The 26274-nt window shown below is 29.8% G+C and overlaps 1 long non-coding RNA gene across 1 annotated transcript; it reads left to right on the top strand.

The window, feature by feature from the left end:
• LOC129971060 (uncharacterized) lies at nt 1-22227 on the top strand. Its single transcript, XR_008784754.1, has 4 exons — nt 1-89; nt 3967-4062; nt 17133-17203; nt 22155-22227. It is a non-coding gene; the product is annotated as an uncharacterized LOC129971060 (long non-coding RNA).
• The last annotated feature ends 4047 nt before the right edge of the window (nt 22228-26274 follow it).

The raw sequence follows: 26274 nt of genomic DNA, 5'->3' as shown, positions 1-26274 counted from the left end.
TCTAATTTTGCGTACATCGTATAAAGCATCAGGTTAATACAGCATCATTCAAATTTGGCAATTACAAGAAAGGGTTTGAACTAACTCAGGTAAGAATTATTATTTATCTGTTTAAAAATAACTAATGCACTGTTATTTAGTTATTTAGAAATCAGACTTATTAGAAGCAAAACTTCTGACATTTGTCCATTCAGAATGTCAGCCTGACTGAAGGCCTTTTATTTGTAGAATATTTTTGTAAATATATTTGACTTTATTGTTATTTCGAGTCCTTCTGCTCTTTGTTCAATTTATTTTACTTCAAAACACTAAACCCACGGAAAGGGTTTTTTATTTTTTTCAATGCAACTCCCATATATTCAGCAGCACTGTTTATTATTTCAGCGAAATGAGAGTGTTTATTATTTTCACTAAAATAACAAACATTCAAAATTATTTAAATGAGTTAAACTCTTTTTTTCTTCAAAAACAAAAACTTTACAAACAGATCAGCTGAATCCTATGTCTGCTTTCAACGGTAATGAATCTTTAGCTAATTAAGATGATTCGACGTTGAAAACAAAACTATATATCAAAGGCCAACCACAATGGAATGAACTGTCTCACTAACAATAATCATTCACAGAAAACCGGATTGTTTTGCACCGCAGCAAAGAACATTTCAAGCAACCATTATTTACAATGTTTACGTTTCTTGGTCTTTTCAACAATTCATTAAAATATCAACAGTAAAACAGACCGAATTCAAGGTGTGTCTTTGAAATATTGCTGCATTCCGTACATTAAAGAGGGTTGTAAAAGAAATTCCTCTGCGGACAAAACGGTATCGTAACCACATACACCATTTGCATGTTTATCGTCGGAAAAGAGGCGAGAAAATTTACGAGACGTTTTCTAATACGCACCGAATTAAACGGCGCGAACTCATTCCGGCTATTGTGAAGAGAAATAAAGACGGATCTCTTTTTCATTGTTTGCTTATTTGTTGACCTATCAACCGGCTCATAAATTTTTCACTCTGACTGCCTCTGGAAATTAGATCCTATAAACGTTTCTAGGTATATGACTTATTAATGCGTTATAAGAACGGGTTACGGTTGTTGTTAAGTAAAGCTGAAGTCGGTTGCCAATCGATTCATTTTTGCATTCTCTTATACGTAGTACCATCAAAAAATTCAAACTTACGATTTTGATTAATCTCCACATTTTAGACTACTTTGAGTTCGAAAAACACACTTTTAGAAAATGTCCGTCTTACTGTCAGTGACAAAAATAACTAAAAAGTGCTTTGAGCTAGATGGTTGAAAATTGGCATACGGTCGTTATATCAAATTTGTAGATTTCTGTCAAATTTTCAGCAAAATTTATCCAAAAGAAGTCTGTCTCTCCGCCTGTTCGAATACAATTTAACACGATAGCTACAAAACGTCATTAAGCATTTCTTTAGAAAAAATGGCACTTTGATCCATAAAGGTTCGCCACCCCAGGTCTATACATTCGCATACATGTAAACACGGTAACTCATAAGTGTTATTACTTAGGTAAATGAATACATGTGATCTTGTTACTAAATATTAGCTATGTGTCAAATTTTGGCAACATTCTTCACTATATTACGAAGCACAAAACGCTCATGCGCAAAAATCTGAAATAAGAATCTGAGTACTTTTGACATATTTTATGCGTGGGAGGAGGAAAATAATATTTTTATTTCGGAAGTATTCGAGAAAATTTTGGAAAGATCGCTTTCGCTCAGTCGCTCATTTTCTGTGTTCACAAAGTCTGTGGAGGCAATAAGCTTTTTTTTTTCCCTACTTTCCTCAAGTGCTTTCGTCGCTGTACTTCTTCCGAATTTGAGAATCGTTGGCATTTAATTTAATTTCTTCTTCCGATGAAAAAGTCATATGGAGCCGAGATCAGAGGAATAAAAATGGTATTACATATGATGTTTTGAAAGCTATTTGACACCAAGAGGGATCTATGAATAGCACTCTTCATAGATCCCTGAATGTCTGAATGTCTGTAATCGAGTTGCATGTTTTCGCAATTCATATGTGAACTGAATGAAAACTTCTCTGAGCAATCGCACATTTCAGTTTTTCTGAAGGAGATGGCAAAGTTCATTTATATTATAAAATATTTTTTTAAAAAATTCGAAAAGGTTTGAGTATAGTAGTTAGGTATATCAATAACTTGTTGAAATACTGGTATGCCATGAATGTTGCTCTTATTTAATTTCATTTAAATTTCTCACGCATAACTTAATGCTCACAGTTGCCTTTAATAAATTATTTTTAAGCATTAAGTTGTGAGAGATAAAAGCGGTGTTATTTTAATTGCTTGACACGTGTTTGATTTATTGTTCACTTAGGTCTTTTTAATGGAGTCGAGTCTCATGACACCATAGAGCCATTAAAGACTAAATGTCAGAGTGATACATTTCAAATTGTACGTTATCTTTTGTGATAGTGTAATTCCATTTCATATAAGCTGCGTAAATATTAAGTAGAATTTTTCCTCTATATCTTTCAATTATGGTAGAAATTAGTGCGATTAAATATATGACGGAACAATAAAAACGGTTTGAGTTTCAGTATTACAAAATGTTGAAAATTAATCAATCATTTTTTTAAAAGCCAAAATTCAACAAAATTTTGCACCCTAACATAAAAATAATGTTTGTGCAATATTTGAGAGTTATCAGAGAGAAACGTAAAAGTTTATCTTAATTTTAATGAATTAAATTTTTAAAAATTTCTCTGAGTATTTTCGCTCTTAAAAATATATTTATGTCAAATTTAATATTAATTAATTAATTAACTAATTAACAGATTTAAAAAATAAGTCGAATTATCTGTCCGATACATTCATACTGACAAACACACACACATATATATATATTGCTTTATTGCTTATAGAAGTAGAGATGACATTGAATTTTTTATTAGCTGCCTTTGGCGATGAATTGGTTCGCCAAGATTGATATGCTAAAAAATGTTTTAAATCTTAATGATTTCTTCAGCAAAATATATATAATTCACATTTTAGAAGCCTTAGTTCATTCTGTTGCTCACTTTTCTATGCATTTTCCTTATTTCCTGTCTATATTTTTACACATCCAATTAAATGATAGAAAAGAGCAGCTGTGTTTGAAATGGACGCACATCAAAACTTTTATCATTGTATGATTTCGACGTGAAATCTTCATTGCAGATATAATAAAATTTCAAAATTTTATTAAAAGCATATCTTGTACAGAATCTACTTAACAATTAAAAGTAAGTTGACTCTTCATACCTCTATTATCAATAATATTAAAAAAAAATAGAATTACATATGAGTAATAATAATAAAAACGATTTCAGTTTCATTTCAATTATTAAATATAATTTTGTAAAAATATTTTTTTAAATTAATTAAACAGAAAAAAGTGTACGACAAAAAATAATTATTAATGAAAAAAATTGCGTTTTAAGAAGATTTAAATATAATCTGTGTGCTTTAATATTTTCGGAAGTCAAAATTTCGCTTAATTTTTTGATAATTAAAATTATACTTAAAATGCCGAAAAAAATCGTTCTGAAGTAGACATTTTTACCCTATAAACCATGTGTGTGTCAAATTTGATAGCTATAATCAAATGGTCTAACCTTAGAACGCCAACACACAAACATTCATCTTTGTTTATAGTAGAGATGAATTCAATAATTCAAAGTAAACACACGTTGTAATCCTAATATTTTATAAATCATAATAGTTGCATTTTTCAAAATTTATTTATATAACAACTAGTCCAAAAAATTAATAATCAACCTATCTACCCCTTCACCCTTTAATTCCTTCCTATTCGGGAAACCATCAGTGATCTTTCTTATTAACTAAGACTTGCTTTGAAAAAAATGACACAATCAAAACTAAATTATTTAAATTATTATCTTTTGATGTGAGTAACAGTTTCTCTTTCAGGAACATCTTTCTGACGTATCTTGAGAGAAAAATCAGCTCTTATCAATCTGTTGCCATGCGTTTACTACAAAGCTTCAACAGAAGATTCTCTCTATTGTAAGCCATATTTCCTTTTTCCTTTAACAATTTTCCTTTTTCTAAATAACTCAACTCGGGTGAAACACAAAAACAAACGATTCTGCGAAGCTAGAACTGGTTAAACGAGATCATTTAATTTGAATAAAGAATTAAATAGAAATAATGTTTTTTTCTGTCGCAGGTAGCGAGAAACCGCAAACTTTTGGTTTGAAGCTTGAATGTGTCTTAATTCTCAAAATCAATTTCAGAATCCAGATGTTGCATAAGGACTGGAATTTTGATAATATTGTGCAGAGAAGTCACTCTTATTTGGTATCCATTCTAATTGAGAAATAGTAACACTAAAAATTTTTTTTAATTAAACGCAATAATTAATTTTTTATTATTTCCTTTTATTTGAGTACCAACATAAATATTGAAAATATCGCCATAAAAAGATGGGGCCTTTTCTCTCTCTCTCTTTTTCATCATGTGAGAACATGATGTTGTTTTGGTTAGGGGTTTTGAAGCACGAAATCGCGTAGGCAATGAATAAAGCATAAATGGTAATTTTCATCATCATCTTTTAATCGCATATATTTTTTACCTGCTTTTACCAGTATTGCATTATAATTATGTATGCTTCTTTGAAAGCAGATGCGTTTTTAAAAGGCTGACGTAAAATTATGACATCATAGCTGTTATTTCATCTCAAAATCGGTGAAATTTGGTATGCTGTATTGACAGTGAAATAGTTGATTTATATGAAATTTTTGAGCTTTTCTTCGTTCTAATCAGTCAAAAGGTAGAGTTATAAAATATATATTCTCTTCTGTACACTATACTACGAAACCAAGCACTATTGTGAGAATGTTTAAGAAAGCCGAGAACAGAATATTTCCAATGTTTTTAGAAAAATATATTATTTCCAGATAGCAAATCAGTAAGAGCAGTCTCCCGAAACTTTCTTCAAACTCTCTAAAATTGCTGAGGTCAGGGTCAGGCGATGTGAATGCCATGAGTGCTCAGATTTTTATTTTCAAAGTCCCACATATGATGTTTTGTATTTCATAGTATAGTAAACTGAATTTTTCATTTTGATGGTCTTTTTCTTACGACCGACTGAAACCGAAATTTGATACAGAATTGCATTTCAATAACAAGATCATATATCAAATTTTATTTATCTCAGTTATTGCTGTGTTTAGTTATCCCGTTTACATGCATGCAGAAGTACAGACTGACCGACAGACGATCAATCTCTTGACTAATTAAGTACAAAATATGTAGAAATCTGCACTTAAATTGCTGAAACTGTATACCAAATTTCATGTACTTCACTCGCTGGATTTCTCAGTTGTCGCGTTTACATGCATAGGGAAGGGCAGATTAACACATGATCAGTCCTTCTCTTGTTTGATTGCAAATTTAATACATATATATATTTCAGAGAATAAATATGTGCACCAAATTACATATATCTAGCTCCTAGTATTTTGCAGTTGTGTTCACAAGGACACAAATAGACATAATCTGAATGGGTTTTGTTCAAATTTGATAGGAATTTATAAATTTAGTGCAAAGATCGCATACTAAATGTAAACATTTAGTTCAAAGCGTTTTTGAGTTAATCTGCTCACAGATAAACACAATTCCAAAAATGTAGACTTCTCAGACTCAGGAACAAGACTTTACTAGACTCAGCTCTGAAAGTGGGAATTCGTCAAAATATACGAAACAAATTTTTTGACGATTACAGTATTTGCCCTCTTTATACTTCGTAGAAGAGAAAGTAAAAATGCAGCATAAATATACAGTTTCCTTGAAAATAATATATATACCATTTTCATCTGTCTTGCTCATCCTCCATTTTCAATAATTATATTCAATCACACACTAAAATTTACCCCCCCCCCCTTTTTTTTTTTTTTTTTTAGTTTCCCATGTATGTAATATAGAGAACATATTGTAATCGTCAAAAATTTCAAGCTCGAGATTTTGACAAATTTGCACGTTTTAGTCATCCTTGAGTTCGAAAAAACACATTTATGGGAAATATCCGTCTGTCTGTGACAAAGGTAACTCAAAAAGCTTTGAGCTAAACGGATGAAATTTAATGTACAGTCTTTAAATCAAATTTGTATATTTCTCTCAATTTTTGTGCAAACTCAGTTAAGAGAAGTTTGTCTGGCCGTTCGGATATAAGTTAACACAATAACTACAAAACGAAAAGAGCTAGATAAATAAGATTCGGTGCATAAGTTAGACGTCTATACTGTAAACATGTGTCAAAATTTGAACCAAATCCGACAAGCGGTTAGTCGTTTGTGGGTTAGTATTTTCAGAAACATGCAATGCGATAACTCAAAAAAGGAATAATTTAAACATATCAAATTTGGACAGAAATTTTGTGACTACAATTGCAGTTTTGTGTCAGATTTTTGTTTTAAGTAGTTGCGAAAATACACATACAAATTTAAATATAAATACAAATACAAATTTAAATATAAATACAAATACAAATTTAAATATAAATACAAATTTAAATATAAATGCAAATAAAATTTAAATATAAATACAAATAAAATTTAAATATAAATGTAGTGACGAGCGCCTGTTGGCGAGCGCCATCTGCTGGTTGTTAGACGGAGTTGACGCTGGTTAGACGGAGGGCAGATCAGACGGATCTGGACGAGAGTAAAGACGTGGCAGATCAGACGGATCTGGACGAAAGTAAAGACGAGACGAGACGAGACGAGACGTATTCGACGAAATCTACTGAATGTTCAATTCTTTTATGTTAATGTATATATATCCTAAATGTCCTAATCGTCCTAAATGTAATTAAATGTGCGTTCTAAAATGGTAGTGATTTCTGAGTCCTACAAATATGGGGGTTCGGCCGAGATATTAATGAAGACCGGCACATAGACGAAAGAAGAGCCAAACAGGAGTGAAATTTGACGGAGTGCAATTTGACGTGCTACAATAAACCTTTTGGATACCAACTCCCTGTGGACTGACGCAGTGTGGATCGACGTTGAAGAAATTATTTTTCTACTTTAACTTTCGAGGACGAAAGAGACGTCAGGATCGCCGAATGTAGTGACGAGCGCCTGTTGGCGAGCGCCATCTGCTGGTTGTTAGACGGAGTTGACGCTGGTTAGACGGAGGGCAGATCAGACGGATCTGGACGAGAGTAAAGACGTGTCAGATCAGACGGATCTGGACGAGAGTGAAGACGTGTCAGATCAGACGGATCTGGACGAGAGTAAAGACGTGTCAGATCAGACGGATCTGGACGAAAGTAAAGACGAGACGAGACGAGACGTATTCGACGAAATCTACTGAATGTTCAATTCTTTTATGTTAATGTATATATGTCCTAATCGTCCTAAATGTAATTAAATGTGCGTTCTAAAATGGTAGTGATTTCTGAGTCCTACATAAATACAAATAAAATTTAAGTATAAATACAAAATACAAATTTAAATATAAATACAAAATATAAATATAAATACAAATACAAATTTAAATATAAATGCAAATACAAATTTAAATATAAATGCAAATAACATTTAAATATAAATACAAATAAAATTTAAGTATAAATACAAAATACAAATTTAAATATAAATACAAATAAAATTTAAATATAAATACAAAATACAAATTTAAATATAAAAACATAATACAAATTTAAATATAAATACAAATACAAATTTAAATATAAATACAAATATAAATATAAATAAATGCAAATAAAATTTAAATATAAATACAAATAAAATTTAAGTATAAATACAAAATACAAATTTAAATATAAATACAAAATACAAATTTAAATATAAATACAAAATATAAATATGAATGCAAATAAAATTTAAATATAAATACAAAATACAAATACAAATTTAAAATATAAATACAAATAAAATTTAAGTATAAATACAAAATACAAATTTAAATATAAATACAAATAAAATTTAAATATAAATACAAAATACAAATACAAATTTAAAATACAAATTCAATTTCTGGATACTATTAATTGCATGCCACGGATTAATCGCCCGAAAAATTCGCCAAGGATAATATGATAAATTCAGTAAAAACATTGTATTCAAGACAATATACTTATAATAAAGCTCAACGTGTGTGTGTGTGTGTGTGTGCGTGTGTGTGTGTGTGTGTGTGTGTGTGTGTTGGCGCTCTACAGGCCACACTGTTTAACCTACAGCTACCAAATTTGGTACATGTATACCTTGGAGGTTGGGAATGTGCACCTGGGGTTCCTTTTTTCGAATTTTTAATTAGTATTTTAATTATTAATTAAAAACTAACTTTCCCGCCAAAAAAATCTTCCATTTTCCCCAGCGCCAACTTTTCCGCCAAAAAAAATCTTCCATTTTCCCCAGCGCCAAACGAGAAAGGCTTCAGTTTTTTTTTTCTCCCAACAGTAATGAGGCTAGGGTTAAAATTTTTCGGCGGATTATTTCAATCGATTCTGTTTATTTTCTTAATGTTTGATGCATTTAAAATTAAACATTGTTAATGAATCGATCTTTCATATTCATTCTGAAGTACTTTTGAATTAAAATAAAACTGAATAAAGGAAATTAAAAATTTCTAATCCGCATAGCGTTACCCCAACTGGCGTAGAAAAAATCACGTATTTGCGTTACGTAACTGGCGGAGAAAATTCACGCATGCGCATTCTGTTCTGATTGTTGCCATGACAACCGTTATCAATGGATGATTTAAATTATTTTTGGGTTAGTTGCTTTTGTAAGTAAATTGTATTTATGTTAGTTATATATTTTTTGTATATGCTTATAGTTTTAAGTACATCGTTTTTTAAGTAGTTTTTTTCAAAACCTGTTTTCAACCGTTTATTTTAAACGATTCGTTTTATTTTCTTAGTGTTTGATGCATTTAAATTTAAACATTGTTAATTAATCGATTTGCCAAACTCTTGAGATATTATATAAATTAAAAAAGATATTCTTTAGTGCCCATAAAGTTTAAACGCTGAGTGACTCTATTTTCAGTAAGCAGATTATAAAAAAAAAATGCTTTGTTTTAGTAAAAAATATTATTATATTCATTGAAGATTCATTCTTTCCACTTTAATTTAAAGCATAAATTCTACAGGTGCTAACAGAAAATGAGAGAGATACATATTACGTTATGACTGAAGGCCTATATAATATTATGAATGAATTATATGACAATCAAAATTTGAAGTTTTAAAATATTTTGATGAAGAAGCTATTAAAGTAGAAATTGCATAAAATATTTAATTATTAAAATTTTAACGAACATTAAGATTGGCGAACCGGCTGGTCGCCAAAGGCGGCTAGTGGTTCATATTTCGTAGATATTGTACATCAATGCCATGCAAGGTATTCTTTGGGATCACGCCTTTATTAGAGAATATGCGAGATTGTTTTAGGAAGATCACTTCCACTAGTTTTTTTTTTTTTTTTTTTTTTTTTTTTTTTTACACTTAGAAAGATTTCAAATGTTGGAAGTTATTAAAATCTTAAGAACGAATAATTGATAGTTACAACCCTTTCGCCGAGCATATTTCACATTCGAATGAGTAAGAACTATAAATAGTAACTATAATGAGCCTTACCTCAATGCAATTCCAAAATAAAGAGCACTTCAACCATTTTGTGCTCAATGTCAACAAGAGAAACACGAAAATAGCTTATTTCTAAGAAAATTCCAGTAATATTCGAAATGAAAGGAAAAATTTGTTTAAGGGAAAATTGTTGCACCATCAAACACAATGCATCTAAAAAAAGTAGTTTGTTTTCATTACGTCACACACATCTCACATTCGGGGAGTCATCTCAATGGCCAAATGAGCTGCAAATACACCTACACTTTCAAGCAAACGATTTTTTTTTAAATTTATGATATATTAAATAACATAATTAAATTTTATTACAAAAAATTACATCCTGTTGTACGGACGAAGGGATGAAATGATGGTCATCTTCAATTTTTGTCATATCTTAATTTATCTTCCTATTAAATAGCTGATTTTTTTAATGTGGTATGAAAATACTGTCAAACTTTGTCAAGAAATTTTTCTATGCATAAATTATTGTTCCATCTGCACACATTTCAAAATTAATAATGAAACCCATCCATGATATAGTTAATCTCAAATTATGTTAATTCTGTTTCCTAGTTTATTTTAAATTTAGCCCGGACTGAAAAAAAATATGAAATAATATCCGAGCGTTAAATTATAAATCATTGAAATCAATTAGGAATAATGCGGGCTGTTTGTACTTCTCAGAAACTTTTTACTTTCTCGTATACGAAGTAAAAAGAAAGTGTTGTAAACGTCAAATAATTCGAACCCGATATTTTGAAGAATCTCCACGTTTTAGACTTCCCGTAGTTCGAAAAACACATTTTAGAAAATGTCTGTCTGTAACAAATATAACTCAAAAATGCTTTGAGCTAGACGGATGAAATTTGGTATACGGTCCTTATATCAAATTTGTAGGTTAATATCAAATGCCAAGTAAATTCTGATCAGAGTCTCTCTGTCCAACTGTTCGAATATAAGTTAACACGATAACTATAGAAGGAAATGAATTAAATAGATAAAATTCGATACACAATAATAACATCTATATTTCAGACACCTGCCAAATTTTGTGCTAAATCCTACCAGGGATTGACTGTCTGTCTGTACTTTTAGAAACATGTAAATGCAACTACTCAATGATTTATATACCTCAAATTTGGTATGTTATTTTATGACTGCAAGGGATTGACTGTCTGTCTGTACTTTTAGAAACATGTAAATGCGACAACTCAATGATTTATATACCTCAAATTTGGTATGTTATTTTATGACTACAAAGGATTGTCTGTCTGTCTGTACTTTTAGAAACATGTAAATGCGCCAACTCAATGATTTATATACATCAAATGTGGTATGTTATTTTATGACTAGAAGGGATTGTCTGTCTGTCTGTACTTTTAGAAACATGTAAATGCGCCAACTCAATTATTTATATACAACAAATTTGGTATGTTATTTTATGACTACAAGGGATTGACTGTCTGTCTGTACTTTTAGAAACATGTAAATGTGAAAACCCAATGATTTATATACATCAAATTTAGTATGTTATTTTATGACTACAAGGGATTGACTGTCTGTCTGTACTTTTAGAAACATGTAAATGCGACAACTCAATGATTTATATACCTCAAATTTGGTATGTTATTTTATGACTACAAAGGATTGTCTGTCTGTCTGTACTTTTAGAAACATGTAAATGCGCTCACTCAATGATTTATATACATCAAATTTGGTATGTTATTTTATGACTAGAAGGGATTGTCTGTCTGTCTGTACTTTTAGAAACATGTAAATGCGCCAACTCAATGATTTATATACAACAAATTTGGTATGTTATTTTATGACTACAAGGGATTGATTGTCTGTCTGTACTTTTAGAAACATGTAAATGTGAAAACCCAATGATTTATATACATCAAATTTAGTATGTTATTTTATGACTACAAGGGATTGACTGTCTGTCTGTACTTTTAGAAACATGTAAATGCGACAACTCAATGATTTATATACATCAAATTTGGTATGTTATTTTATGACTACAAAGGATTATCTGTCTGTCTGTACTTTTAGAAACATGTAAATGCGCCAACTCAATGATTTATATACATCAAATTTGGTATGTTATTTTATGACTAGAAGGGATTGTCTGTCTGTCTGTACTTTTAGAAACATGTAAATGCGCCAACTCAATGATTTATATACAACAAATTTGGTATGTTATTTTATGACTACAAGGGATTGACTGTCTGTCTGTACTTTTAGAAACATGTAAATGTGAAAACCCAATGATTTATATACATCAAATTTAGTATGTTATTTTATGACTACAAGGGATTGACTGTCTGTCTGTACTTTTAGAAACATGTAAATGCGACAACTCAATGATTTATATTCCTCAAATTTGGTATGTAATTTTATGACTACAAAGGATTGTCTGTCTGTCTGTACTTTTAGAAACATGTAAATGCGCCAACTCAATGATTTATATACAACAAATTTGGTATGTTATTTTATGACTACAAGGGATTGACTGTCTGTCTGTACTTTTAGAAACATGTAAATGTGAAAACCCAATGATTTATATACATCAAATTTAGTATGTTATTTTATGACTGCAAGGGATTGACTGTCTGTCTGTACTTTTAGAAACATGTAAATGCGACAACTCAATGATTTATATACATCAAATGTGGTATGTTATTTTATGACTACAAGGGATTGACTGTCTGTCTGTACTTTTAGAAACATGTAAATGCGCCAACTCAATGATTTATATACATCAAATTTGGTATGTTATTTTATGACTAGAAGGGATTGTCTGTCTGTACTTTTAGAAACATGTAAATGCGCCAACTCAATGATTTATATACAACAAAATTGGTATGTTATTTTATGACTACAAGGGATTGACTGTCTGTCTGTACTTTTAGAAACATGTAAATGTGAAAACCCAATGATTTATATACATCAAATTTAGTATGTTATTTTATGACTACAAGGGATTGACTGTCTGTCTGTACTTTTAGAAACATGTAAATGCGACAACTCAATGATTTATATACATCAAATGTGGTATGTTATTTTAGGACTACAAGGGATTGACTGTCTGTCTGTACTTTTAGAAACATGTAAATGCGACAACTCAATGATTTATATACCTCAAATTTGGTATGTTATTTTATGACTACAAAGGATTGTCTGTCTGTCTGTACTTTTAGAAACATGTAAATGCGCCAACTCAATGATTTATATACATCAAATTTGGTATGTTATTTTATGACTAGAAGGGATTATCTGTCTGTCTGTACTTTTAGAAACATGTAAATGCGCCAACTCAATGATTTATATACCTCAAATTTGGTATGTTATTTTATGACTACAAAGGATTGTCTGTCTGTCTGCACTTTTAGAAACATGTAAATGCGCCAACTCAATGATTTATATACATCAAATTTGGTATGTTATTTTATGACTAGAATGGATTGTCTGTCTGTCTGTACTTTTAGAAACATGTAAATGCGCCAACTCAATGATTTATATACAACAAATTTGGTATGTTATTTTATGACTACAAGGGATTGACTGTCTGTCTGTACTTTTAGAAACATGTAAATGTGAAAACCCAATGATTTATATACATCAAATTTAGTATGTTATTTTATGACTACAAGGGATTGACTGTCTGTCTGTACTTTTAGAAACATGTAAATGCGACAACTCAATGATTTATATACATCAAATGTGGTATGTTATTTTATGACTACAAGGGATTGACTGTCTGTCTGTACTTTTAGAAACATGTAAATGCGACAACTCAATGATTTATATACCTAAAATTTGGTATGTTATTTTATGACTACAAAGGATTGTCTGTCTGTCTGTACTTTTAGAAACATGTAAATGCGCCAACTCAATGATTTATATACATTAAATTTGGTATGTTATTTTATGACTAGAAGGGATTGTCTGTCTGTCTGTACTTTTAGAAACATGTAAATGCGCCAACTCAATGATTTATATACAACAAATTTGGTATGTTATTTTATGACTACAAGGGATTGACTGTCTGTCTGTACTTTTAGAAACATGTAAATGCGACAACTCAATGATTTATATACATCAAATGTGGTATGTTATTTTATGACTACAAGGGATTGACTGTCTGTCTGTACTTTTAGAAACATGTAAATGCGACAACTCAATGATTTATATACCTCAAATTTGGTATGTTATTTTATGACTACAAAGGATTGTCTGTCTGTCTGTACTTTTAGAAACATGTAAATGCGCCAACTCAATGATTTATATACATCAAATTTGGTATGTTATTTTATGACTAGAAGGGATTATCTGTCTGTCTGTACTTTTAGAAACATGTAAATGCGCCAACTCAATGATTTATATACAACAAATTTGGTATGTTATTTTATGACTACAAGGAATTGACTGTCTGTCTGTACTTTTAGAAACATGTAAATGTGAAAACCCAATGATTTATATACATCAAATTTAGTATGTTATTTTATGACTACAAGGGATTGACTGTCTGTCTGTACTTTTAGAAGCATGTAAATGCGACAACTCAATGATTTATATACCTCAAATTTGGTATGTTATTTTATGACTACAAGGGATTGACTGTCTGTCTGTACTTTTAGAAACATGTAAATGTGACAACTCAATGATTTATATACATCAAATTTAGTATGTTATTTTATGACTACAAGGGATTGGCTGTCTGTCTGTACTTTTAGAAGCATGTAAATGCGACAACTCAATGATTTATATACATCACATTTGGTATGTTATTTTATGACTACGAGGGTAAGTTCTGTGCCAAAGTTTTGTTTCAATTATTGGGAACAACCCGTCTAAAATACAAATTTGATTTCCGGATGTTATTAATCGTATTCCAGGCATTCATCGCCAAAGAAATGGTATAGTCATGCCAAAGGTTAATATTTCATATTTTTGTCAATGTCATGCAAATAGTTCTTTGAGATAATATCTTTATTAGAGAGTATGAGATAAAGTATTTTGGAGACTACTCCAGTTGATGTAAACAACATTATTTCGTTTTTCTAACTATATTATTACTATTTCTAACTCATTATTACATTCATTACATGCAAAATATTAGAGTATATGCTATGTATCAAAACAAGAAAAAAGCATTCACTTAAAATATTTGCATGTAGATAGTGTAACTTTGCGTCTACTCACATAAATGTAATTGTACATTTCCCTTTAGAAAATAAATAAGACTTTTAAATTATAGTAAATAAATCTGGTATTACAAAATAACCATAACTTCAAAATGTTGTTATATTTTATTGGAAAATATAATAATTAAACTCATAATGATAGTAAACATTCATGCAGCTGAATTCGATATTTTGGATACAACTTATCAAACTTTTTGGTTATGAGGTGCAAATCTAATTTTCTTCAACAAATACTATGCACTTTTAAAATTGCGAGGTTTTGTGATCTATTATGAGTCATAGTTATTGCACAAATAATTTTCAACAATATGCAATATAATGAAAAATTTTGCATGCGCATGTCGACACTGGTAGAGTACACACAATTTTTTATCTATCCATACATTTTATAAAATGCGTCAGCAACTCGAGAAATGTACAGTTGCAGTTATAATAACGTTTCCAGTTCAGATGATTCTTGTATTCTTGCAAAAACAATCTTTCATTATTTAAAGAACGCATTTCCTCCATTCTATTTCTAAATCTTTTGATTTGATGCAGTAAAAATACGTTTCTTTAAATAATGAAAGATTGCCAACAGGGAGAAAACTCTCAAAAATTTCAACTTGAAGGAAATTTTTTTTCTTTAGAAAGTTTGTTACATTTCAGTTAGCCAGGTGCATGCAAAAAGTCGCCAAATAATTTTGACCTACGCCAAAAATTGTAGCATTAGATTTGTATGCAAGTTGGCGCTGATCTTGGCAAAAGTTTTTAGAGCAAGTCTAAGTTATTTGACGACCTTTCGCTTGCGCCGGCTAACCAAAGAAGTACCAAATGTTTATTTGTCCGATGCAAGGGCAGAAAGGTACAACATCCTTGACGAAAAGCAGGGCTTACGGAATATCCCACTAGTGTCATCTTTAGTTATTAGAGAAAATAAATAAATTCCTTTTATACGTGAATCCAAGATTTTAACCGAAAAAAGAAAATTATTTTTATTATTATTTTCAAATAAATTTTTTTGTGTTTATATCGTTTATAGCTTTCAAGCAGAAATTGATACAACTTTTAAATCGAACTGAATTCTGATCTAAATGCATTTTTAATTTTCGGTATAACGCAAACGTACTGAAAAGATTTTGAGTATTGAGATAAGATTCAATATTGAAACTTTGAGACGAATAGTATCATAAACAATGAAGCTGCAATTGAGTCAATCCGAATTCCCGTGATACACGTAAAGTACATTATATCGGTAGTTCCGAAATCCATAATACATCTTACAGAAGAAAAAAAAGGGTGTTTCCCAGCGCAGTGTTACGTAACACAAATTACTTATAAAATGCCATATGCAGTCCCATTTGTTACGTGGCTATGGCGTCACATGTATCGATTTCATTATCTTCAACATCCTCTAGAGGGGGGGGGGGCAAGAATATAATTAACAAGATCAGTATTTAATTTTTAAATTTCCTATAATTAAAATTCCTTTAATGAATCTTAATTTATTCCATTTATTTATTTGGCTTTAATGAATGATGACTAAGGGGAAAGGTTCAACTTCGAAAAAACAAGTGGTGCGAATGCAAATATAGCTCCTTTTTTATAATTGAACAAACATTCTATAATAACAACTCAAGATTCGTTTTCTTCATTAATGAATATAAATCAGCGGGTATGATCTAATGAAATTTTCTCCCATACTCACTAATAAAGGTATTAACCCTCTTCCCCCTTCAGCCTTCAATGCTCAGATTTTTATTTTCACACATGAGAATTGTGTGCTTAATCATACAGTAAAGAAAATAGATACTTGTATATAACCGGCATGACATTAATAGCCATAAAATACTTACCCTCTATGCGAGAAAGTAATCAAAAGCAGTGGTCTCCTCGGAACTTTCTCGTCTACTCATTAATAAATGTAATAAGTAAAGGATTTCCAACACGCCGACCTATAGCTGTTTGGGACCGCTAGGCTGTGAGAGAGCCATAAGCATAACGATTTAAAAACTATATATAATTCTTTCCAATTTAATATTTTCCTATTCTAACACACTGAATATATTTGGCTATTATTAACCTTTGTAACTCGGAACTACTATTATAATCACAAAATCACATAACAAGTTTCATACATTTAAAACCTTTTAGAGATTGGTGAAAGTACAAACGAACAGACGGTCAAATTCTCGACGGATTTAGTTCCAAATTTGAAACATATCTACCCGTTAAATTGATAAATATGTGTACTAAATCTTATCCATCTAGCTCTTTTTGCTTTGTAGTTCTCATTCGGACATTCTCTCTTATATTCGGACAGACAGACTTCCTCTGAATCGATCTTATTCAAAATTTGGTAAGTATCTATTCTGTATTATATATAACAAATATAGAATATATATCAAATTCCATCCATCTAGTTTATAACGTTATTCAGCTATGGTTTTGTTCACAGACAGATACGATTCGTAAGTGGATTTTTTTTCGGACTCATTTAGGCCTGAAATATAGAGAATTGTCAAAAACCATAGTTCGTATTTTTTGGAGATTTCAATACGTTCTCTTTGTATACTTCGATCACAAGAAATCAAAAAGAGAGAAAAAAAAATCACAACTGTTTTTACAGCAATCAAAATATACAAACTTCAATCAGTGAAAACAAGATAGCGATAAGATTGAATTAATTTAAGAAATAAGTATGTGTAGCGAATTTGGGTCATAAAAGTTAATGAAAAGTGAAAAAATAAACGTCATCAAAATAAAACAAACAGAATGAGAATGTCTGCTCGCCTCAATTTGCGTAACAGCGGAAGCTCAGAATTTGTTTTTATTGATGTTATCGTTAGAAGCAATTTATTTTTTTATACTTATCTTCTTTTAATCCATATAACTATCAGGGATTATCAGCTTCTCTGTGAATTAAAAGAAGCAATGCTAAATTTAAAAGGAAAAATGAATTTTCAACAGTTTACCCAAATTAGATTTTTAATATAATTGCAGTAATTCAAATGGTGATATAATTTAATTATAAATTATAGCAATCCCAAAATTAAATTGAATAATTTAAAATGATTTTTGATATTTATTGAGAAAAATTTTATAGTTTATAACTCCAAATTTTATAAGCTAAAAAAAGGCCTTGAAAGTATAATTGTAAAAGTGAAATGTCTTCTTATTTTTATTTATTTTTAATATTTATACTTGAATTTCCTAGAGCTTTCAAAATTATATTTCTCAATAAATGAAAAAAAATATATGTACGATTTTAAAATTATGTATGATAAATGTAAAAAAGTAAACTGACCTTGAGTTTTGAAGAAATATCCTCAATTTTCAATATATTTTATTAAAATTTTGTGCTAATATTTTATGAAAACTATGCAAATTTATACATTATAAGTCTGATTTAGTATTTATGCAGGCATTTCTTCTTCAAATAAAAAATTCATCTTTAGATATATCTAAAATATTTTGAATGGCAAGCAGACGATTTTATTTCAGAAGAATTCAGTCAATTCAGTTCTTTTTTTCTGTGAAATCAGTATTTGCTCTGAATGAACTAAAATTCCCGATTTGAATGTAAATTTTCTAGCATTTTTATTTTAATACAAAAGTTATTCCATAGTTTGGTATATTAATTATAAAAATAATTAAGAAAAAAATGAATTTTCAGCAGTTTACCAAATTACATTTTTAATATAATTGTAATTATTCATTTGATGATATAACGAATTGCAAACGATTTCAATGTCAAAACTAAATTGGATACTTTAAAAAAAAATTGTTATTTTATTGAGAAAAATGGAATAGTTTATAATCACCACATTTCATAAGCTTAAAAAAAGAGCCTTAAATATGTAATTGTAAGATAAAGTTAAATGTCTCTTTTTTTAAATCTTGTTCAATGTTTATTCTATTTTGCTTATTTATTCATGTTAATCCAAATTAATTATTATATTTTAAGCATGAAATTCTACTATAAAATATATCTATCTTTCCTTAGATTTTATTCACTTTAATTTTTTTACATTATTACTGTTCCGCCCATGATATATATATATATATATATATATATATATATATATATATATATATATATATATATATATATATATATATATATATATATATATATATATATATATATATATATATATATATATATATAAAATAAGGCACAGAATGTACGCTGAAAATAACTGGAAATTCTTCAAAAATCTGAGTTAATTTTTTTGGCAATTATGAATTTTTTTCCCTTCGTATTCCAGAAAGTAATAAATAAATAATAAATTCTGCAGCTGACGTAAGAGATATGCATTTCCGGTTTGAGTAACTTCTGAAAGTTATTCGAAGCAATTTTTGAATTATCTAATTTTTTTCAAGTACATCAAGACCCTTCTCAGATTGTTTAATCTGAAATTCTATTTCAAAGATTGATAATACGATAGTAAAAAATAAAAATCGAAAATGGTTAGATAAATCATTGTTTAAGGAGAATATGCAATCAGCATATTAAGCAGACGATAAGAACACTTTATCTGTATTATTTTTTCAATTCATGAAAAGAGTTGCTCTATCTCGTGAGATACATTTTAATAAGCTTCGTAATTTAAATGTTACAAAAATTCGATAACATAAGGACGATTCTATTACTGAATAAAAGATTATTACAGCATCAGAATATGTACAGTGACTCAAACAATTAAGAATACGCAGTTTTTTTCTGAAAATTAACACTTTGAATAGTGAGTAATGCGCAAAAAATATAAGTATTACAAGACTTTTTGCAGAGGCATTAAACTATGGACATTTTACTTTGCTTTTACTCACATGTAAAAAAAAATCATTAAAAACCTATTTAGCAAATTTAAATAAAAACCTAAAGCAAATTTTGTGGTCAAAAATTGAGACTACACTTATGAAAAATATGTTTAAATACCACTAAATATTTTCTACTTAACTGCTATTTTAATTTAATTTTGCGTCATCTTATCTTAAACTTTTTCATTGGTCATCTTTGTGGAATAAAATTTATTAGATGAGTTTGATGCCAAACTTTTAAATGAAAAATGGCTACTGGAAAGGAAACCAATATTGATGAGAGGAAATTTGTATTAAGGTTATTAAAAAAAAAAAAAAAAAAAAAAACGAAAATCTTATCGTGAAATGGCTAAAATTGTTGGTAGAAGCCACACGTGTGTTCAGAAAATCATAGTAAAAATTTTAAAGTGATGGAATAATTAAAAAAAAAGTGGAAGTGGAAGGAAAAATATTATAATTGATGTCACAAAAAAAAAATTTTTGAAAGAAATCAAGATTGATTCTTAAGTAAGTGAGGTCAAATTTGATGAAGAATTTTTTCAAATCATTGCCAAATGGCTGAAACTGCGCGAATTGTAATTAGACAAACTGGATATAAAAGTCGAGTTGCTAGAAAGAAACCATTCCTCAACCCGTAAAAGAAAAAAGCATGCAGAATTTACAAAAATTCAACTTAGGACCAAAACTTTGGGAAGAAATTTATATTTCGTGATGAAAGTAAATTTGAAACTTTCGGCAGTGATAGCCGTCACACCGTATAGAGAAAGCCTAATACCGAAATGAATCCAAAAAAATTTATGTCCTACAGTTCAGCATGGTAGTGGCTGCATCCTGGTTTGGGGTTGTATGGCTTCAACGGGTGTAGTAAATTTAGTTTTTATAGATGGCATTATGAACCATATGGTTTATTTGGATATATTTTACAACAACTTAAAAGAAAATATTAAAAATTTTAATTTAGATAGATATTTCATATTTCAGCACGACACGTTACGTTAAGATGTGGCGCTTTTTTCACTGCAAACAGCAATTACACATACCACCATATTCCCCTGACATCAATGTCATTGAAAATCTGTGGTCACTCGATTTGTGATCACACTCGAAAAGCCACATCACAGTGGTTCAAAAACACAAAAGTAGAAACAAAAGCTATTTAAAACAAGTGTTGCAAAAAGAATGATGTAAAATATCTTCAGATATTACCGAAAATTTGGTAGAATCCATATTACGACGTTTGGAGGACATTATAAAAGCTGAAGGGTATGCAACGTTCTTTGTATGTGAAATATTACGAAAATTTCATTAGTGCATTCTCAATTTTTTTAGGTAAAAATCTGCGAATTTTTATTTAAAAAAACATCTGAAACTTTTCAGTTTAAAAGTTTTTAGTTGATTGTTCCTTATTTTAAATTAAATCGTGTGTAAAAAATAAAAGCATGTTGAATAGATTTTAATATGAGTATGCTTTTAATAAAATTTCTGAAAGTTTATTGTATTTGCAATTAAGGTTTAACAATCATGAACACTTTTTAGTACACCCATGTTTACATATTGCTTTGTGTGTGTGTGTGTGTGTGTGTGATACGCCTAAAACATTAGGGAAATACATAATACAATGAACAGAGAAATGTAAAGCTTTTAAAATAATATGATTTACGTGTCAGTCAAAATTTGTATTTAAAAAAATATTTTGCTGAAAGAACCATTAAGGCATTTTTACACAAAATATTTAATCGAAATTTTTGGCATCCATCAATCCCGGTACACCAACGGATCGCCAAAGGCATTTAGTATATGCAGAATAGAATAGATTGTTATTTGTATTGTTACAATCGGTTCCTGCTGAGATGTGCGTACCAAATACTCCGATTTAATTTTGTAATCCACAGCATAAATTACAGCAAAGTTAAGAATGCGTTTCAAATTCTGAATGAGATCTGTTAAATGAGTGGATTACTTGCCATATATCTATTCCATCATACGCAAACACGATTTCTCCAAAGTGCAGGAATCTAGATAAATGAAATTTGGAATGTTATCATTAAACATCGATATTATAGATCTGTATCAAATTTTGGATTCGACCAATCAAAAGAAAAACGTCGCAAATACATGCTCAGTTTTCTTCACAATACTAAGCAATTAAATTCAAAATGCGTTGGTTTTCAGTTAATTCTGAAAGTAGATGTTTTAATGAGTTTTAAATGTCAAAGTTTTAAAAGAGTGAGTTAATAATGTGATAGAATGTGCCTGATTTCATTTTAATAGCTTGCTTTTTTTTAAAAAAAGGCAGCTTTCGACTGAAACCTTTCCTTTTTTCCATATTGTTTGCATGCGTGCGTATATTCTTTCGTGAAACTCAGTCTTCCTTAAATAATGAATGCCCTGTTGGGAAAGTATTTCCTGTCAATGTAAAAAAAGAATGTTTTTTTTTTTTTTTTTTTTTGTATATTTTCACTTGGTTGACATTTTCATTATTCCAGAGAACTGAAGTGTCTTGAACAACAGCTGCGGATTTTCAACTAGGCAATTGCTTAAGGTCACTGGGTAGAGGAGAGGCCGCAGACATATTTGCTGAGTTACCAAAAAAAAAAAAAAAAAAAAAGTAAAAAATATTAATTCTATGGATTTTAATTAGGACGAGAATATGATTTCACATTAAATTATTAAATAAAATATAGTTAATTATTAGGTGTACAACTTTACTTCTGACGTTTTTTCCCCCTAAAATTTGAGACTTTATTCTTAAAAAGTGATAACTTATTCATGATTAAAAATGATGTCTGTATTTAGCTACTACTTTTTTCCATCTCTTTGGCAGCTGTCGAATATTATCTAAACGACGTGTCTTTTGAAATGATCTATGAATTGATCCGTTTTCGGTGTTCTTCACGAGAGCGGAAATGCTAATCAACCAGGCCGCATGCCATCGATCGAAACAAAAGGTAATCGGAAGGAGCAAAGTCTGGAGAATACGGCGAGTGGGGTATATCTCCCATTTTAGTGTTTCCAAGTATGTCTTGAGACGAGGTGGAACACTTTCATACTAGAGGATAACTTTATCGTGGCTATCTTGGTATTGTCACCGTTTCTTCTTCAATGACCGACTCAAACGTATCAATTGCGTTTGATAACGCTCCCCTGTGATGGTTTCAGTCCTTTTTAACAACTCATAATATTGTCACGTAGACACTTTAGTATAGAACTCAATGACACACACAAGAAGTAGAACTAAACCAATTTATTAACTCAACTCTGAACTGAGAACACAGTAACAGACAGATCTTCTGCTTTTATACTAGCAGGGAAAGTTCCAGAATACTTTTCTGGAGACAGTAAGTAAAGTCCAGAACACTTGTCTGGTAAACTAAAGAAATGTCCAGAATCTTCTGGAACATGAAATAAAGGAAAACATAAAATCAATTAATTAAATATTTACACAAACTGTGAATCGCTGGATTCGAACTCACAATCCCTTGATTATGAGATCAGTGCTATGACCATTCGGCCATGGAGATCCGACTGTCACTTTTTCAATGCGGCAATATATCACACGGAGCTGGTCCCACCAAATGCAGACCATGAACATTTGGTCTAAAGGGATTGTGAGTTCGTATATGTCGTGAGGGAAACGAATAATTCCCTCACGACATATACGAGCGGACTCACTATAAGTGCTTAAAAGTATTCGATTTGCCTCAGTTACAATTTTCTTTAACTGGAGGCAGAAAATCAAAACTTCCTTCAAATGACGGGAATTCAGCTAGAAAACTGACATCCTTGATAGAGAATGAATTTATGATGCAAGAACAAATTCACGAAAATGGCGCTGTGGTTATGTTGACAGACGTCCAACCTTACGTTGGAACATTTTTGGTCTGGTTATTTCAACCAGCATTTATTGCTGTAGCCATATATCGAAAAATGGCGGAAGCGAAGTTGTACACCTAATATTTATAATATAGTGGAGAATTAATTATTCGTTTAATTAGTTATTTTATTTTCCACTTGATAGGTTCTGTAAAAAAATAATTGTTTAATTTATATTTGTTTGGAGTTAACTATTTCCTTCTAATCTATCATGATAATTACATGCTTTTATTTGTAAATAAGTAAACCTTTAGCTGATATCTAATTAATGATTTAAATATACTGAGATATATATATATATATATATATATATATATATATATATATATATATATATATATATATATATATATATATATATAACAAATAATTAAGGACATTTTTTTTAAAACTTAAACTAACTCAATAACAATTTGTTTTTAAACTAAAAATGTTTCGATATATGAAATTTCATTGGAGCAGACACTGAAAGAGGAACTCCATTATGTGAAGTGCTTAGGCCACGAAATACTTTAATCCGACACCGTAGAAATGTCGGAAAATTCTTAAAATAGTGGAATTTTTTACGTTTCAATAGTTTTTTGTCATAAAATTAATAATTACAAACAAATGAACATTTATTTTTCCATGATATTAAACATGAAACGGTAAATGACAAACTTTAAGCAGAAGTGACATTTACATTCAAGTCAAAGTCTTCATTATAAAAGATTTTCGAATAAAGTTGAGCTTGAGTCTAATTCTTTAAATATTGCTCCTAAAGATATATTTTCAATTACTGAATTGGGCCTGGTCTCCATTAAAAATGTTCATACATGTAATAAACAGAAGACATGCAAGACAATTAAAACAAGACGGCTTTAAGTTGACAGAATGATGGGTATTAAATTATATCTAAACGATTTCATTATAATCAGTATCAGGTAAATAAAAACAAATACATATTCACAAAGTTCACTAAATAAAAAATAAAAAATATGTATATGTTAACCTAAAATTAAAAAAAAATGTATAAAAACAAGTGGGCTCTGCTCGCTTTCCGTCGCCAATGTTGTCCTCGACGTTGCATATGTTCATGTTAGTGGGGTCTGCTTAGGGATGGATTCCCTCTCTCAAGGCAACAAAAGTAAATGGAAACAAATTGTTTTTAAAACGTCATGAACAAAAAAACTCAATTCCAAATTAAGAGAAAAAAATATTATATCAGTAGTTAAAATTTAAAAGAAGTCTCATCCTGATTTTAATTATTTCGGCAGGAATGAAGAATTAAAACAAGAAATTAAAATTTTTAAAATAAATTAAATAAAAACTTTCTTAAAACCGTTAAATCTTTCTTCATTTGTTATTGCTAGACGCTTCATTACTTAAAAAAACCAAACAAACAACAACAACAAAACAAACAATGCAGTGTCAACACGCGCATTGCTTAAGTATTCAGACGACAGCTAATCGTTGCTAGACGAAACTTTTCCGTTACTAAAAAACAAAAATAAACAAACCGAAAAGTTATTCATTAGTATTGCCATAAACGGTGTGTCTAAAAGTAGAATTAACAAAAAATACTGTTTTAAACTTATTTGCTATCACTTTGGTATTAATCAAAGTTTTATTTTTTCCTTTTTTTTTATCGTTACCATTTTACCATCAAGTGTAATATAAAACGTACTATGAAATAATAAAAATTTTCATTAAATATTTCAAACAATACTGGCAAAAGCAGCCTTAAATATCATAGGTCAAGTGACTCGCTATGTACCAATCACAAGGCAAATAAAACACAATGTTTACATTAAAAAAAATTATATAATAGATAGATGTTGGGATAACAGCCTTTCTCTCTACATTCCTCACAGTTTATATTCACGTTCAAGCTGTTAGGTAAATGTAATATGTATGTAAAAAATATGTTAATATAAAAAAAATCATTAGCATTTTAAAAATGTGGAATTAAATTGCCCATCTTATTAAAAGAGAGGCTTCGTAATATGAACAGCCTAGGGAATAAAATCCTTAAATACGCCACAGTTCCAAGGCCAGACTTAAGGGGCACCAAAGCGATATAACTTCAGTAAATTTATGTCACTTTAAAAGTAAAATAAGGTGCGAGAGTAAAAAAAATATTAGCTTGTCCGAAACGTCATTTTTATTTGCTAAAGACACTAACGTGAAATGGGAGAGGAAATTCATATTATTCCACAGGCGCCTCTTACTTTCGCTGTGCACTGAATAGTGGTCGAGGAAAGAAATAATAAGTGGAAGCCTTTGAGGTATGCCAAAAAAACTGCTTGAATAATGTAATAGCGCGTCATCTCATTTAGTTTCGGAAATATGACGTCATATTAATGTTGCCGAGTGTTTCACTTATTAATACTTTCTATAATTTTTCGGTATGGATTCTTAGTGACTGTTTTTCAATTCTGTCTGACGTTTATACATATGAGTAATTTTCATTTTATTTTTTATTTATTGTATATGAAGTAAAGTGAAAGTATTGTAATCGTCAAAAAATTGGAATTCGAGATTTTAAAGAATCACCACGTTTCATAACTCCCCGAGTTCGAAAAACAATTTTTTTTTTCTTTTCGAAAATGTCTGTCTGTGACAAATATGTAGATTTCTATCAAATTTTGTGCAAAATCTGCTGATCCGGCTGCTCGAATATAAGTTAATACGATAATTACAAAACGAAGAGAGCTAGATGGATGAATTTCGGTGGACAGAATCAAAATTTAT

Source organism: Argiope bruennichi, chromosome 6, assembly GCF_947563725.1.
Source record: "Argiope bruennichi chromosome 6, qqArgBrue1.1, whole genome shotgun sequence".
Taxonomy (NCBI): Eukaryota; Metazoa; Arthropoda; class Arachnida; order Araneae; family Araneidae; genus Argiope; species Argiope bruennichi.
The sequence above is the reverse complement of the archived record's forward strand: the minus strand, read 5'-3'. Positions and strand labels throughout refer to the sequence as shown.